The 18,295-nt window shown below is 39.9% G+C and overlaps 1 protein-coding gene across 2 annotated transcripts in view; it reads left to right on the top strand.

The window, feature by feature from the left end:
- The window catches only part of stmn1b (stathmin 1b), a 213,238-nt gene that overhangs the window by 180,844 nt on the left and 14,099 nt on the right, over positions 1 to 18,295 (top strand). The window lies entirely within an intron of this gene.

Raw genomic sequence — 18,295 nt, 5'->3', positions numbered from 1 at the left:
AAATAAAAGTCCCAACAGACCGACTTCCAAACCTCTGTTCTGTGATTTATTTTTATTTAAAATTGAAACATAATAAAATAATATTTGTTCTTAACTTTAAACAAATACAATGCGTCTAAAACCCCATTTTTAAATAAACACAGGGAAAATAATATACTTACAAGCTTACAAAACAAAACTCAACCTTGACATGTATTAATGCCTCTTTTTAACCTTTAGGCGTCATCTTATTATTATAGAATAATATACATTAAATATATTATAGAATTATATGCTCTAATTATTAAAAAAAATATTAAAACATTACAAACTGTATTCAGATTCGATTAAAAGTCTTTGGTGTGATAGAAACAGAATAAACTATTCTATTATTATATGAATTCACCCCAAAAGTCTTTGACTTGAATCAATCCTCACATCGTTGTCCAAACAGTAAAAAGGAGATTCTCTTAAATATGCCAGAGAGATAGAGCTGAACAACTAAACATCAACAATGAGACCAAATCACTTTTACATTCAAAAGTGATCAACAGCAGGAGCTTTGGGGGTTTCTGTGAAGGGGGTTATGAATGTTTATGAAAATTACATTAAGATTTGATAAACTGGAAAATAAAAAATTCTTTCTTACTTAGATTTAATGTGCTGAACAAAGTTCACCCGTTCTAATTGAAGGTGCAGGCGGTGAAGGTGTGTGATAGCTGACCTACTTTAGTATAATTAGTTTGGTACAAAGTTTAACCCATACAGAGCCTAGAGTACTTGATGGGCGTACGTGTGTTTTTAGCTTAGAGACACGCCTTTCTTTTGCATTCTGGCCTTACACTGTTTAATCAACATGGAAGACGAGATGAAGTGACATGATAGTTAACACATTTGGAATTAATTATTATCAGGCAGAGCAGACACTACAAAAGACCCTATATAATAATAATAATAATAATAATAATAATAATAATAATAATATCATCATGTGATTGCAGATATATCACAGTTGAGTTGCCTAAAATAAAAAAATTATTCATTTTTTTTCCACGTATAAAAAAGGATTTTAACTTGTGTTTTTTATATTTGCTTTTTAAGTTATGGTTTTTTTTATGAAAATAATGAGTCAACATAACATTTCGCAGTGAAGAATAGTATTGATATTTGTATGACAAAAACACCTATACAAAACTATAGTCAATTCAATAAATAAATAAATAAATAAATAAATAAATAAATAAGAATGTATAATAAATATCCAGAGTGATGTACTGAGCTGCAGATGACTCAATACATTATAATATCCGGAAAGCATCATGTTTCAAAAGAATATGATTTTAATCACTACATTGTTTAACGTTTATCCTTGACATTTGCTTGTTGTTTGTACTATTTGAACCTGCATTGCATGAGCTGTGACGGAATACAACTAAACAATAATAATGAATAAGACAACTGATTCCAGAAGAGGCTCATAACAGGCCTGATGTCACACCTGTCTTTTAACTCACTGTGACATTTAGCTGAGGTACATTAACCTGATATAACAGATCATTTGCATGACAAAGCAGCTCTGATATGATTTAGTGGTAGGTCGCCCCCCCTACTGGCTACAGAATGGTATCGCCCTGCTGCTTGCCCGCTGTTCTCTGCCTGCATCCCCCATCTCTCTCTCTCTCTCTCTCTCTCTCTCTCTCTCTCTCTCTCTCTCTCTCTCTCTCTCTCTCTCTCTCTCTCTCTCTCTTTTCACGACTAAAGAGGCGACATGCTATCAGACATTAAGGCTGGTGCCAGGTGGTCCTACAGCACCCGTCTATCATGATGGAGTCTGTGCTGCTATAGCCGTGTGAACATCACCGGTAAGTTATCTCACTCCGGGTCTCCTCAGGTTTTTTTTTTATTTTAATTTTATTATTATTATTATTATTATTATTATTTCACCTCTGGCTTTTTTTACACGGCGCTGAAATCTGCCCTTTTTTTTGTACCTTATTTTCATTGTCGACGTGAAACGTGAAAAGCCCAACCTAATGATGCTCCCTAGCCTGACACGGGCAGGGATACAGGGATTCATGTGTAGGTTTTCTGAACAACGACACGAAACGCAGCCGTTATATGCCTTTAAGCAAATGACAGTGGCCTGCTGAACCCAAAAGCTGGAGTCATTGTTATTACTCAGCAAAGAGAGACACTGGGAAGCGAGACATGTGGCTACCTGGCAACAGAGGACCCCAGCCTAGCCTTCCTGACTGTTTCCAGCCCACTCAGTGTGTGTTATATTCAATCCACTGGTTAAGAAGGTCTGGGTCAATTACTCCTGTATCTCCTCTGTGATTACTGGGACGTGTATCATTTAACATAAAGTAACTGCTGGGCATGTTAAATGTTGATAGTCTACACATGAGACCTCACAAAAGTGGTTTAAGACGAATCCTAAAATGGTTCTTCTGTGGTAGAAAACCTTTATATGTTATTAAGAGTGTAAGTCACAAGCGACCAGCACGTGTTCATTGCTGAAGCTGCTGCTTTGGATGGTCCAGTGAAAGTAAGCCCACTCTGAAACCGCAGTGGTCCAGTCAGATCAGTGGGAGAATCTAGTGCCTGAGGCTGCTGTGCTCTGTGTTTACTTCCACTGTCACCCAGGGTCTGTCACGGCCCCTACATCTTACACAACGCTTCTGCCGAGTGTGCACACTCTTGACAGTGATGGCCATCAGTATTGCCGTTTTTGCTCCACAGTCGCCTCACTGAACACAGGAAAATTGGTCACCATAAGGACAGATGCTCTCAGGGTTTTGATCAGTCATTTGTCCTCTGATGAAATTAAAAGTGTGGGTCATTTATTTTAGTGCTCTGTGGTGCTGACCTGGGTTATGAATTTTGGATTTACTGTTTTTAGGATATTGATCTGGTGATGCTGTGCCCATGTTGCTTGTTTCGTTTTTAATAAATGAAATGATTTTTTGCATTACACTAAATGATTTTGGTGGTCTATTCACCCACAAGCTTGAGAACATGAGCTTCATGTTGCAGCATCTTGTTATCACACCCTGCGAAAAGCATATGGACAGAGTGGGATAATTTTGCAGTACTGGATTTTGCAGTATTTTAATGGATTGGGAATGGGGTATTTTTAACACGCTATAGAACGGTTGTATTTAAAAAGTTGGCTACTACCCAAAATATATCAGCTCAGAATATTACAAAGAGATTGAACCTCAGTATCCATTAAAAACACAAAGATCAGATCTGTGTCAACTCGGCTTGAGGGGCAAAAAACTGGATTGGGACACCCTGACTAGTTCTCATACAAACAAGATTATTAATTCTGGGATTTTCATTCTTGGGTATGTATTAGGGAATACACTGGGTATGCTGCTTCTGATGACAGCGCTTTTTAGAACAGCTCACCTACCACACGTTAAGAAATATGAGACAGACCAAGTCAAGTCAAGTCAAGTCAAGTGGGTTTATTGTCATTTCAACTACATACAGAGTACACAGTGAAACGAAACAACGTTCCTCCCGGACCATGGTGCAACATAGACAGTGCATACAAAACACAAGTGCAACACAAACAAACAAGTGCGGACAGACAACACAGTACAGACAGAGGATAATAAATAATGACTGTAGTGTGCAAGTTGTGCAATGTGTGATAAATAGAGTCCAGTGAGGTAGTAAAGTTATTAGTGCAAATGCTTGTGCAAAAAATGCTTCCCATGTTATCTGGGGTAAATGGTTGGAAAGAGAGAGAGAGGGAGAGTGTACGTGTACCAGAAAGATATCAGGTCAGAAGTTGAGTTGTGTTGAGGAGTCTGATGGCTTGGGGGAAGAAGCTATTGCAGAGTCTGGTCGTGTTGGACCGGATGCTGCGGTACCTTCTTCCTGATGGCAGGAGGGAGAACAGTCTGTGTGAAGGGTGGGTGGAGTCATCCACAATGCTGGTTGCTTTGCGGATGCAGCGGGTGGTGTAAATGTCCATGACGGAGGGGAGAGAGGCTCCGATGATCTTCTCAGCTGTCCTCACAATGCGTTGGAGGGACTTGCGGTCAGAGGCTGTGCAGGTCCCAAACCAGGCAGTGATGCAAGTAGCAAACTCAAAGAACCTTAATGTTGTTTGCATTACACAAAGTTCAGTTCTGCAGTCTGCACTAAAAACGGTTCTTTACTGAGAGCAGTTGTCCTATAAAGAACCTTGACGACTCCTGGTTGAAGAGTTTTTTCAGATTGGTGGAAAACCTTTTGTATATTTTGTATAAAGGCCTTTAAAAATGGGTCTGTATTGCAGCAAAAAGAGTTCCGTTATATATTATTATATATTTTAGTCTGTTTTCTGTAAAAAGTCCAAACAACTGATTAGATGCACTGTTCATTTGGATTCTCACAGTGTAAAAAGAAACATGAGGTGTCTTTTGCTCACTTACCTTTTAGTCTGAGGGACCATCCAGCTCACACAGTTTTAGATATGCTTTCACATTGGTTAAAAAAAAAAGTTGCAGTGTTAAATGATTTGCTTATTTGATTTGTTTAGTGATGATGATAACAGGCCTTACAACTGTTCTGACATTGCTTCTGAAGTAACCACACTACACACTTTATCATACCTGACATAGAAGTTGACATTTTCAGTTCCGATTTGGACTACTTTGGCTATGTTCAGACTGTCAGCCCAAATCCGATTTACGGTTTATCTAGGTTGTATCCAGGTTGATTTTTGATAGGCTGGACAGCCTAAAAACACATGAAATCCCCATTCATAGGTGGTTTGAAATGCGATTACAATCAGATTTGTACCGATGCGCCTCAGTCTGGATGCTCTGGCCGCTGAAATTGGATTTTAAAGTGTCTTTTGCAACAACGTCCACTTCCAGAGTGACAGAAGTGCAGGGATCCAAGAATGGTGCCACTGGTTAGTTACTGATACCTACGCTGTTACCACTGCAACCCATGAAGATCCAAGTGTCCAGACATGCGAATCCAATCTGATCACTTGCCAATTACAGTATAGACGATCATCTCAGCAGATCTGACTGGAGAAACAAATCTGATTTGCCTGCAGTCTGAACATAACCTTTTATATGTGGAACTGGCAATGCGACTCTGTCTAAACAGCCATGCGACTTTTATATCAATTCAACTCGACATTCGCTGAGCAAAAGGGAACATGGATGACAGCAGTGCCTGAGCTTTTCAGAGGTGGGATAGTGAGGTAACAGACCTCATGAATATTTGGGACATATTGAGGACACGGCTGCAGTGTCAGAGGGAAAAGAAAAGCTTAAAAGCAAAGTTTACAGCAAGCTTGAATGCATTCTCGGTGATAAGCCCATCTATCAGCCACTGAAACTCCTTGATTGCTACTGTAATGCTGGCGAAGATGAAACCTCACGTAAAGCATCACTCATTCCCGCTTGCGCATCTGTTTAGGAGCATTAACTGTTCAGACGAATGCTGGATATAGGTCAAATTAAAAAGTTAGTGTTAGCTGCTTAGAGGAGCCCATGCCTGCCGATTGTTGGGAGAAAGTATTTATAAAGCTTTGACATTTCCTCACCTGGCCTTTGTTAATGATTATTATGAATAAGCCATAGCCCTACCAAGCTAATTAAGGGTTGAGGCCTTGGTAAAAGTAATCGGAGACCTCAAATATCTTGGTGTGCTCAAACGTTTGCAATCTTAAATTGTAAAATTAAAATAATTCAATACAAAGAAAATAATTAATTTTTAGGATCCTTCTGGACTTCTTTTATTCTTCTGTTAATTACCAGTAAGAGAAGCTTGACCAGGGGTACCCACATGTACCCACATGTAATGTGTACTACATTCATTTAATTCTGCAGTAACAGTGTTGATCTTGCACTGCCTAATTTCAGCTGCCTGTGTTTGTGAAAGACCTGCTTCTGTTGATTTGTACAGTTCTAACAGCTGCTCAGTATTCAGGTTAATGCTCCTGCTATGTACAGGGGAAAAAAGCAGTGTAAGGTGTAGACAGAGATGGGTGTACCAATCTGTTCCTCAGGGCAGGGGATCCACTCTACTGCATCCTCTCATCCATAATCCTCTAGCTTCATTCAAAATGGATTATAAAGCTTCCAGAGTCCTACGCAGGCAAGACTTCAAGGCAGGAGAGAGAGAGACAGAAAGGCAGAAAAAAAGAGAGAAAGAGAGAGAGAGTCAGATTGGCGTTTAGAAGGCAAAACTAGTAGGACCAGGTATGGTGATCAGTACATTTAGAAGAAAACAATAATCAATAATGTGATTCATAACTACAATGACAATTCCTTTCTTGTGCCCATTGGGTCAGGGTGGGTCCAGGTAGGCTCCAGACCCATTGCAACCCTGACCAGGACAATATGAATAGGAAGATGGATGAATGAATGGGACTACATTGAGAGCTTGGAGGAAGTTCTTTAACATTGCCCAGTCACCCTATAGCTATCAAATAAGCTAGTACTGAATAGGGATCACTGTAGAAATATTATGTGATGATAAATGAATGTGTTAGTAAACATTGATGGTTGGAGGTGCCAGACATGATAAACTAATAACGTATTTGGTAGTTATTCTATTATTTCTTGTTCTAAAGTTCTGTACCTTTATATTGCCACAATGTTAGAGTTATTTTAGAGTTGTACCCTATACATGTTAGTACTGCATTCACACTGTATAGACAGTAGTATTGGCACACCTACACATTACACCTACAGGAGCTTTTATGGCATCCCATTCTAAATCCACAGGCAGTAATAGGAAGCCAGTCCCCTCTTTGCAGCTATAACAGCATCCACTGTTCTGGAAAGGCTTTCCACAAGTGTCTGTGGGAGGTTTTGTCCATTCATCCAGAAGAGCATTTGTGAGAACAGACACTGATGCTGGACGAGAGGGCCTGGCTTGCAATCTTTGTTCAAGTTCATCCCAAAAGTGTTTGATGGGATTTAGGTCAGGGCACTGTCAAGTTCTTTCACACCAAACTCACCCAACCATGTTTTTATGAACCTTGCTTTGTGCACTGGGGTACAGTGTTGCTGGAAAACTGGTAGGACCAGAAAAAGGCCTTCCCCAAGCGGTTTCCACAAAGTTGGAAGCATACAGAAGTCCAAAATGTCTTGATTTGCTGAAGCTTTAAGATTTCCTTTGATTTGATCTAAGGGGCCTAGGTCAACCCCTGAAAAACAGCCCCATAGCACCATTATCCTTCCTCCACCAAACTTTATACTTGGCACAATGCAGTCAGGCAGGTATGGTTCTCCTGGTATTCGCCAAATCCAGACTGGTCCATGAAACGGACATATAAAGAAGTGTGATTCCTCACTTGCTCCAGAGTCACGTGGCAGTGAGCCTCATGCCATCCAATGCTTGGAATTGTGCTTGGTGATATAAGGCCTGCATGCTTCTGTGCAGCCATTGAAACTCATGTCATGATGCTTTTGGCATTTTTTTGTGCTGATGTTAATGCCAGAGGACATTTGGACTCTGCAGTTGTTGAGAGAGCAGAGTGCACTCTGCACCTCAGCACTCGGATTGTAGAATATCTAGAAGGGAAGAAATTTCACGAACTGACTTGTTGCAACGGTGGTGTCCTGTTACAACGGTGGTGTCCTGTTACACACTGGAGTTCAGTGAGTGCTTTAGATCGATCCATTCTTTCACAAATGTTTATAAATGCAAACCATGTGACCAATACCAAAGTACATTTTTGGTGTACCAATACTTTTATCCATATGGTGTATATTTCAGTGTCAGCAGTCATGAAACTGTAACTGTAAGAGTAAAGGAAGGGAGAGAATTGAGCAAATGGATGGTGTAACAAAGTCAGATGAGAAGATTATAGTGTATATAGTATATATACACACACATATTTGGCATGGATCTCCTCCCCGGGGGGTACAGTGTATGGCTGGGGTGGGAGTAGTCCCTGATGCTGCACAGTTTACAAAGAGTAAAGACACTGTACTCTCAGTACTGGAGGCTCAGCATGGACAGTGGGGGTCAGTGGTTAGAGCACCGGCTATTGATGACAGGGTCGTGGGTTGGAGACCTGGGCTCTGCAAGCTGCCACTTTTGTGCTCTTGTTGGGCACCCTCTCTGCTCCCTGAGTGCCACAGCGATGGTTGGGTTGCCGGGCATGGGTGGGTTAAAGGGTGGGTTAAAGCCGGAGGCCAAATTCCTTCTGTTTTCAATACAAATAGTAAACATGGGTGTCTCCATCGTTTCTGCGTTCTGTAAAGGAAGTACACGCTCAACAATAAAGGAGACTCATAGAAGACCCTCGTTCTTTGTCATAAAGATTTACATAAAAAAAGAAATGTGAGTGTGTGTGAGAACCTTTAAGTTGGTGAAGAACCAACACCCACTTCTTAAAACCTTAAAACCTTCTTAAAAATGACTTATCACACACATTTCTTTTACAAAAATGTTTCTTTATGGAAACAAAAGTGGCATCGCTAACAAGAACTATTGGTAGCACCTTTAATTTTAAGAGTGTATGTGTGTGTTCAGTGCAATGTTTGTAATTAGCTGGATGCCTCAGTTTGTTTTAAAAGAATGTTCCAAATAACATCCAATATTAATAATCTGAAAGTTCCCTCCTGGAAATGTGGTTTCTGTCTGGCTAATTGTGTATGGTTCCCTTTGGTGTAATTAAAAACGAAAAGCAAACAAAACAATTAGATCTGTTAAGAGTACCAGCACTCACGAAGCATGCCTTACGAAAAATGCTGCCTTAACTACTATGATACCAATATTTGGTAACTATTCATATTGAATCTTAAGATGTAATAAGCATATAGCTAAAAAGGAAAGAAATGCTGTCCATCCAAATTTGAATTCATTGCACTTCTAATAAATGACCAAAATGTGACCTGTTACAGCAGCAAGGCGGCACCACAGGGAGCGTGTGTTACCCAGCTGTAGGGGCCCAGCCCCCAAAAACATAATACATCATAGGTGAATTGGCTATGCTAAATTCCCCATAAGTGTGTGTGATACCCTGTAATGGAGTAATCTCCAAACCCAACATGGCCCTCAGAAGGTAGATGGAGGAATAAATGGCTGCAACAGTCTTTCCTTGCCACTGTGGCACCATTGGCCTGCTCAGAGTCGGATCCCTGTAGAGATCCTTTGTAACAACACCTATGGGGAAAAACACTACACAAAGAAATCTGATGTGATTTTTTCTCATGATTTGTCATATTGTGCCAGTTCAACTCACATTCTCGTGACTCAGATCCCTCTCAGTTCTCTGTCTGGCACTGTTGTGCTGTTGAGTCTGTAGTTGAGAGTTGAGAGTGTGTCGGAAGGGGGGTTGTGTTAAACAGCGGCTGGTGGCTGTGGTTGATGACTAAACTGTTTGAGTGGTGCTTGTCATGGAGAGCTACAGCTGAAGGCAGACAGAGACTGTGGTTCGAAGACATTTCCAAGTACTTGCGCTCACAGAAGCGATTAAGCAGAACACGCATGGTGGACAAAAAAAGGAAGAGATATTTGTCAGAACAGATTACCTGTTGCCATGCACTAGCCTGTAGGTGATCCCTTGTTGTTGCCATGGCGACCGCTGGCTGGCAGAGGCAGAAAGCAGCGAGCGTTTTGGGAGACTCTGTTCTACACACTGGCCTATTTGTGGTAGGGAGAGACAAGCCTTTGGCCAGAAGAGACAGCAAGATGGGTCAAGCATAAACATGTATGCTCATATAATAATGCCAGTCCTCGGGTGTGACAGCGTGTAATACTCGATCCGGGGTTGTGAAGGACAGCACATGCTGTATCTGTTTGGAATGTACAGTAATGTTTTGATAAATGATTATCCTGTCAGTTATGGCCTCGATTAGTCAATGAATCACATTTTTTACCTTTAATCTTTATGTGTGGGATAATCTTGCTTAAAAGAGAGAACTGTTTTTATTACATAAATATCTGTATCTACAATGGCATAACGAAGCAAGTAAAAGATGACCTGATTACCAAAAGTTAGAAAGTCATTAAAAAAATATTTTAATTATGTCTTTATTTACATCTTTTACAGGGTCAAAAATAACAAAAAAGAAACAGGTCTGAAGCAAATGTTTGGCACCCTGCATGGTCTGCAGTGGCACTAAGATTATTTCATCTTCTACTCACTTAACTATTCATGCTAACAGAAATGTAAAGCATGGGTGCCCATCATTTTGCATGCCACTATTTAGTCAAAGTCAAATTTTGCAAATGGAAAGTAACCTCACATATGTATTTTTTAATTTATTACTTTTCATTTCTTTTTAATAGCTTTTTAAAAGCTAATTGCTTGGATTCTGAAGACTGTGGGACTGTTTATAGACACTGCTATGTGTATTTGTCCATTATTGGTTCTGGGACTACTGGTACTGGAACTACTGAATCCAGGACAGTGATATACACACACTACATGCAGTTTGCCTCTCATTCTGTCTCTCTTGGCTACCTATCCTTTTGTGTCTCTCAGAGATGACGGAACTGGAGCCAGTGTTGGATTTTGCCTCATCGGGCCGATCTGGCCGTCGTAATGCGCTGCCAGATATCCTTGGCTCTCCTGCGGGGGTCCCCCCTGACCTTTCACTCAAACTGGCTGAACTGTCCCTCACAGGTAGTGTCTTCAATTCCTTTTGTACAATATACAATATACAGCATTTTATTTACCTTAAGCACATTCTTAAAAATAAGGTTGAAGTGATGCCATAAAGGAATCACTTTGGAGAATCACTCACTGAATTGTTCTTTAAAGAACCTTAAAAGCTCCTAAAAAGTTGTGTACTAGTTAGAGAATTCCTACAGTGCACTTCAAGCCAAGAACCCTTTAGAACCCTCTATTTTTAGCAGTAAAATGTAACAGCATTTTAACCATCTTTCTCTCTCCTCATTTCTCTCCTAGATGGGCCAGGGGCACAGTCTCCGAGCTCAGAGGAGCCCCCCACCCCCACAGAGAGCCCAGAAGGCAAGGAGGGCTCATAGCCTGGAGCTCAGAGATGGGTGGCCACAGTGTCCTTCCCCTTCCTCCTGGAATACAGCCTCACATCCACTGTTCCAGATAGTCTTCAGACTATCATGGCATAGAAAGCAGTGGGAAATGGACAGGACATGAAGGAAAAACAAGGTCTAAGAAGGGACAGTGCAATGAGGAGAAATATGATGCCCAAAGACATGAACTGAAGCAAAGCTATGAAAGAAGACAAGCTCTGAAGAGCAACTCTTTCTTTTTATTATTATTATTTTGTATTTTTTACCAATAAAACAAGCCAAACTTGGGAGGATATCACTGAAGAGTGCTTTAAAGAATTGTACCTGTTGGTTTGACTAGATGCTGTTCTTTTTATGAGCTTTGTATTTTATGACATCTGTGGTGAACTGTGGATTTGTATTCTATTGTGATCTTAGTACAGTGTTTTCCGAAATCACTTTGGGAAAAAAAAAGCAAAAAATGTCAAGTGATTTTTAGTAATCTTTGAAAGGGCAGGCGAAGGTAGAATGCCTTTGGTACATACATGCGTTCGTGTGTTTATAAGAAAGACGGAGAGTGTGTGTGTGTATGTGTGTGAGTGTGTGTCGGTGTTGGCACCCACATGTTGATGCATTATGTAGCATTATTTTGTACCCAGTGCTCTAAAGCCATTGAATTCAGTGAATTTAAATTAAAAATGACTTAATGATAGGTGGAGAATAACAAAATCCCAGCACTACATTCATTCCGTTCCATGCCGAACATCTAGGTATCAGTTAACTAATAAGATCGGGTAATATGGAGCAATTTGAAGGTGTCAGTCGCCTGCTGGCAAAGGTGCTCAACAGATGGAGTGGCCAGCAAATCGTTGATCCCTTTGGTCATCCGATCATATCTTTTTGATAATCACTAACTATACTCCTCTCAAGTCTGTAGATGTTTAACTGTGTAATGGCTCTTTCTAATGACACGAGAAAATACAATAATCCATTTTAATGACCATTCAAACACAAAATGATGAAAAAAAAAACATTGTCACGTTTAGTGACACAGTTTAGGGTTGTCTGTGTTCAGATTTTTGCCAGTGTCCTAATTGTCTGTCAGAATATGTGCATGATTTTTTAAAACAAGTTGATTGAGAGAGTACATGAGACAAATTCTGTGCCATTGCTTTATTTTTTGGGTGGGGTTGTACTTTTTCAAAAGCCATAGTCTCTTTGTGGTTATGGTAATGCCATATTCAAACCATGCAAGGGGTTTATATTACTGTGAATTGAATTTTCTTTTATTCTTTTTTAAAATGGAAAATCAGTGTTTCATGTAAAACCTGAGGCCATACTGGTAAGACTGGTCATGCTAATCAGGATGTATTCTGGATATTGTTCTTAAACTATTAACCTTATAAATTACTTTTGGCAATATAATTGTATTTTGCTATATTTTATAGTTATCTTGTGTTAATAGTGCCATAGTGCCATAAATGTTTCAAATCATTAGTAAACATAATAAACATCTTGTAGTTGAATTTGGTGTCTTGCTGTTTATCACAGTGTAAAAGAAAATTCTGTTTAGGATTGGTACAACTCCTTCTAAATATGAGCTCTTAGCCAAAGATAGCTCAGGAGGACAAGAAATGCAAAACGGTGACTTTACAGAATCCTGATATTTATAGTGTTGTATTTTTTTTATATCTTATCCCAAGTAAAATATAATAAGCTTGAAATAACAGCATTTACAGGTGGAGTAACTCCACATTTGAAAAGTTTCAGAACACATGCAAGTAAAGAAGCATACAAACACCCCCCCCCCCCCCAGCTTTTTCAGAGCAGTGAAAAAAAAGTCAGTTTAGAAACAAAAAGTACTTCAAAAAGTAAACTTCAATGTCTGGCCTTTAAACTCAACTTTTTGTTTCAGAACCAAAAAAACACCACGTGGAGACAAAAGGTGCTAAAAGTTCCATTAAATGTCTGTTTAATGGTAAGAACTATTCATGACTGGATTTTAATGGTTGTTTAAACGTTTGGTTTCATAAAGTATGTAAAAAAAAATGTTCTATGTAAAAAAATCTGTGCTCTCCATTACAGATACCGATACTGTGTAAAAGTGCCAGTATCTGTGCCGATACTGATAAACACCAGTTCAAACCATGGAGACTATAAATGGCAAAAAATGGAGATATATGGTTATCATTGGCCAAAACAGGCTACAACTTCTAATTAGTGCAGTGGTTCATAATTCCTACCTCACTGCCTTGCCTTTTACCGTTTCCCTACACACCTATTTCAATTCAGGAAGGGTCTGTTAATTAGCTGATTAACTGGAAATTTGGCCGTTTCAGTCACACCCATTGCTAAAAGGTCCTCTAAATAAAACACAGGCATATGAAGTTTATAGACAAACATCTGTTCATGGTACCATAGAATAACCCCTTTTGGTTCCGTGTTTGAAATAGAGATGTGTGAAGAACCTTTAAAACTGGTTATTTAGACATTTATTTTTTATTTTCTTTACTAAAATTCTCAAATAGGCATAGTTTTCAGATTTGGGGTGAATTTCAGTTTATCACCTTCACCACTACACTACTGTCTCCTAAAGCACCGACTTGTGAGACAGCGTGGGCACAAGGCATCAAGGCAGCTACCTCAGTTTCAGACACAGCCAAAAATGAACTGCTTTAAGGTCTATTAGGTAATGGCTGCATAATGAGTTATTTGTCGCCCCCTAGTGGATATTTCTGAGAGCATGTTATGTGAAATACATACTGGATTATGGAGGCAAGAACTCTCCACTCTCACTGTATTATAATTACATTTTAATGAGTCTAAAAGACTGTGATGTATAAGGGTCACACCTGCATACACCTCTTTGTAGGCCTTTCTAGGAGCAACTACTCCACTTACAAGTCATCGTGGAATAGGCTACTGTAAATAAACAGTTCTGAGGTTTACCTGGAGGTATCTGTCTCACTCTTCTGTAGTGAAACCAAGCTCTGTCCCACTCGACTCCACACTCCACGGCTACAAAGACACATGTGGAAACAGATTAGGGGATGTATATCCAGAGCACAATGTGGCACAGTGGTTCTGAACCTCTGGCTGGGGGCTTTTCACAAAACCTCATGTACTTACATGTATTTATAGATACCTATCTGTGCAGCCTACAACAGTTTAGCCCCGCCCATTCACAAGGAATATATAAGGAGTGTTTCTGCTGGTTTACCAATGAACACAGTGTAGGGCAGCCAATCCGAACAGAGCTCAATAGATGTATCAGTTTTAAAAGCACAGTAAAAAAGAAGGTTCATTATTTAGGGGAATAAATGGAAAAAGTGATGGAGGAGTCAATTATTTTGGGATGTAAACTTCCATAAACATCAGATTTTGGACCTCAAGAAAGAAAAAAATAAATGTAAAAAAGGTCATCTTAATTATGGTACATAATGAATTAGGCATTTATGGCAGTTGACTGGCTAGAGTATTAACACATTTGGGAAAAAAGGTTAATACAAATAAATGTATAAAACATACATAATATAAATGATAAAAAATATTGATCAATTCGTCATTAATTTCATACAGTATAAAGAGTAGCTGGCAATAAGAGTCATGAATAAATAAAAATAGATGATTTTGTTCTGACAGTGGTGATGGGGCTTTGAATTCTGAAGGCTATGATTCCTGTGTTGTTCACACAATATAGACTTCAGAACGCCTCACACTGCCTTTAATTTCATACAAACTATTCCACTTACGCCCGATCTGCTGGAGCAACAAATACTATCACCTCCATTATCAACAAACTGCACTGTACCTGTTCAGTGAGTAACTTCTCATCTTTACCATCAGGTGGTGCTAGTCACTCCACTATTATTACCAAACGTGGGTCTCAAAAGGAGACAAAAGAACATGACAAAACAAAGATAAAAAGAGCCAGTACTAATGAGTCTGTGTAGGTACCACATTAAAAAGTCTCTATAGAGATCAATAGAAATAATGACAGTTTTATGTTGGCTTGTAGAAATAATTCACCACTACAATGATTAGTAAAAACAATGTACTGGCATGCAGGAATGACTAACAGTACATTAATTGTTGATGTTCATGTTCGTGCTCTTCCTCTTTTAGGTGGTGCTCAGACACGTCTTTTTCTTCAGTCCTGAAATATTAACACTCTCTGGAGATTGCAGGGTGGTAAAGGGACTTCGGGAGTGGAGAGTTTAAAAAAGAAAGCAAGTGAAATGGTGTTAGTTTTGATTATGGAAACAGTTATAGAGCAGATTTTGTTTATGCATCTGTTAAAATTTGAGAGTTGAATGTAACTTGGATTTTTCAATATACTGTTCCTCCAGACAACCAAAACATGTCATTATTTTGAGCCCTATTACATCCTGACTGACACTTGTTCCTTAAGAAATACCAGGAGCAGTTTACTGAAGTAATTAGTCATCTTCTTGAAAATATTCCATTTATATTGCCATTATTATTATTTATCTTATTTTGTTAATTGTTGAGAATGTTAAATTCATTGATTAAATATAAACTGTGCTCTAACATTTTGTACCATTTGCTTACGTTTGTTCAATTATTTCACTCAGAAACTCAGCAGGGGTAAGAGTAGAGTCACGTTTGCATTTGTGTGTCTGTCATTCTCAGGCCCTCCCTCCACAGATGTACCTGTTTAACCACATAAATCACATGAGGACCACTGACCAATGAGAGTCCTGGCTGGAGTAAGTGGGGAGGAGCGTACTCTTTAAAAGCAGGAGCCAAGGTGGTTTAGGAAGAGAGGGATGGAGGGTGTCTAGGGGGCTGGGCTGGGCTGGGCTGGGCTGGGCTGGGCTGGGCTGGGCTGGGCTGGGCTGGGCTGGGCTGGGCTGGGCTGGGCTTTAGTGTTTGGTCAGTGGTTTTATGTTTATGTTAGAGCTACTTTCAACTACTAGTGTGGGACTCTTTTGGATATAGAATTTGGGACTCTGTGTTTGGGTTTTGTTTTTAGATGTTTTACCTGTAAATTCTAACATTTTTACCTCTTGTATTTTACCTGTGCTTTAGTTTGCCTGATTTACCAGTATGTTTTCACTTTATTTTAATAGAAGTTTGTCTCTTGTGAATGGGGTGTGCTTGTTTGGTATATTTTTGGCAGCACACTCCAACTGTGGGGTTTCCCTTTAATTGACCAGAAAATAAATCTAGGCTCAGTGTAGGGGTGGATTTATGTGAGGTTTGTGTCCAGGTTTGGTTGTGCCAGGGTGGTACTAGCTAACACCTGTTTTTAATTGTGACTGTCTAGTTTTAATAAAAGGGCTCTTGTGAAAGCTTTTGTTTTTCTGCATTGGCCCAAACAACACCTAAACCTTTGTCCTCAATCTTAACTATTAACTAGATGAAATATTCAAAATAATGTATTAAGTGATTTGTAGCTGCGTAAATCAGCGGCACTGTCAAACAGAAGTTTCCTGAACTCATTGTTTTTCACGGTTATCTGAATCTGCATCAGCTTCTCCCACTGTGACTATTTCCCTGCCGTCTTACAGTCAGGAACCACCCTGTTAAGACTACCTCTGCAGCATTTTAATAGAAAGGGGCCTCTTGCTTCAGCTGACCATCTGATCCCAGACTATAATCCTCCGTATCATGAGTAATAAACTGTCAAACTTCAATCTGTGCTGTAACTCTTTTACATAAAAATTGAGCGTCCAGGTTTGTCTTATGGTTAAGATTTCCTCTCCGGTTACTGATCTCATACCTAAAGATGCTTTATAATGACTCTCCCTGCTCCATTATTAGTGAGGCTATGTTGACTGTGCACAGAGTGGTGGATTTATCTGACTGCTTTGTTTCAATCAAACCCTGATCCTCTGTAAACAGCATATGTCACTCTCTCACAGATTCTGACCCAGTTAAATGCTGCCAAAAACATGGATGCTAGACAAGAGTACCAAGCATTGTGACCAGACAGCTAAAGCCTTTGGCATACCAATATAGTGACACCATAGAAGAACCATGTTTGTAGGAGATGCGAGTGTGTAGAACCTTTCAATTGAAGTGAAGGCTGTTTAGCAAGTACCACACCATACAAACCTTTTTTATAGAGCCAAAAGTGGTTGTTCTTTTGCATCAAAAGTTAAATCATATGTATTTGAGTGCTACAGACCTTGACTGTTTTATATAGGTGCCTTGTGTTATGTCTCAGGGGGATGTAATTGAAAAAATACTATTAATTACTATTAAAATTATGTATCTTTAGATTTGTCTGATAATCTAATGTTATGGATTCTGACCAAATGCTTTAGGGAATCTTACTACATGCCTCCATTTCAAACATAAAAATGAGAAATTAATTGCGCCTAATCTAAAGAGAGGACCATTTAACAGGGGTCTAATAGAATCGACTGTGAAAAAGGTCCATTGTGAAAACAAGGCTGTTTGCCCTTTCAGTGCAGTGGAGTGACATTGTGTCTGCACAGCATGTTGCCATAGACACCGAGTGTTAGCTCAAACCTACCCACCCAAAAGTGATGCCAGCATGTTTGACCCCGCCCCCCTGCCTCATGCAGAAGAAAAGTGCTGATGCCATTGCCATAGTAACAAGTTGCTAAGGAAACCATATTCGCTGCCGAAACATTGCCGAAAATACTCTCTTCAGCGGTGACATCTCGCCTCTTTGATGCAGACGCATGCCTCCAGGTAAAACGTCTGAGATGGATGCTGGGATTGTACAGTGTGATTTACTAAAATAATAAAAACTAAAATAGCCCTCCCCAATGCAGTATTTGCACTGGCTGCAGCAGTGGATTACACTGATACTCAAGGAGCGGGTAGGTGGGTGGGTGTGGGGTGCATGAAGCAAGGCCACAGTCAGAGCTAAAAATATGAAAGCACAGGGAGGCAGCACCATGTTGACCCACGTGCATGGCAGCAGAATACCAGGCCGTTGCTCATCAGCTGACTGCCCTTCCCTCACATTAAAGCATGGCTGCTTCTAAATGTTTGAAAAGTGTCCATCAGCCACAGCTTGCTTAGATCTACAACAAATCCAATAAAGGCTGAGATATCAAACTGAAGCCTTGACCTTCGCCAAGTGTGGGCTTCAGAATTCAATGAGCATTGCCGCGTCTAACAGTGTTCCCAGCTCAGCGTCACACCCGATGCAGCTGAAAGCCCAGATCCAGTGGAGCAGAAGCACTCGCTGGCCCACAGTGGCCCACAAATGATGGGTATTGATTGGAACCAATCAAAAATAATTAGGATGGTACGCCTGAGGAAGGGGAGGGGTGGAGGTGGGCAGTGCCCACTGAGACACTCTGCACATGCTGCTTAACGTGCCAGCCTGCGAGAGAGGGAGGAGGGGAGAGTAAGAAAG

The sequence above is a fragment of the Salminus brasiliensis genome, chromosome 5 (genome assembly GCF_030463535.1).
Source record: "Salminus brasiliensis chromosome 5, fSalBra1.hap2, whole genome shotgun sequence".
Lineage (NCBI taxonomy): Eukaryota > Metazoa > Chordata > Actinopteri > Characiformes > Bryconidae > Salminus > Salminus brasiliensis.
This window is presented reverse-complemented; position numbering and strand designations above follow the sequence as displayed.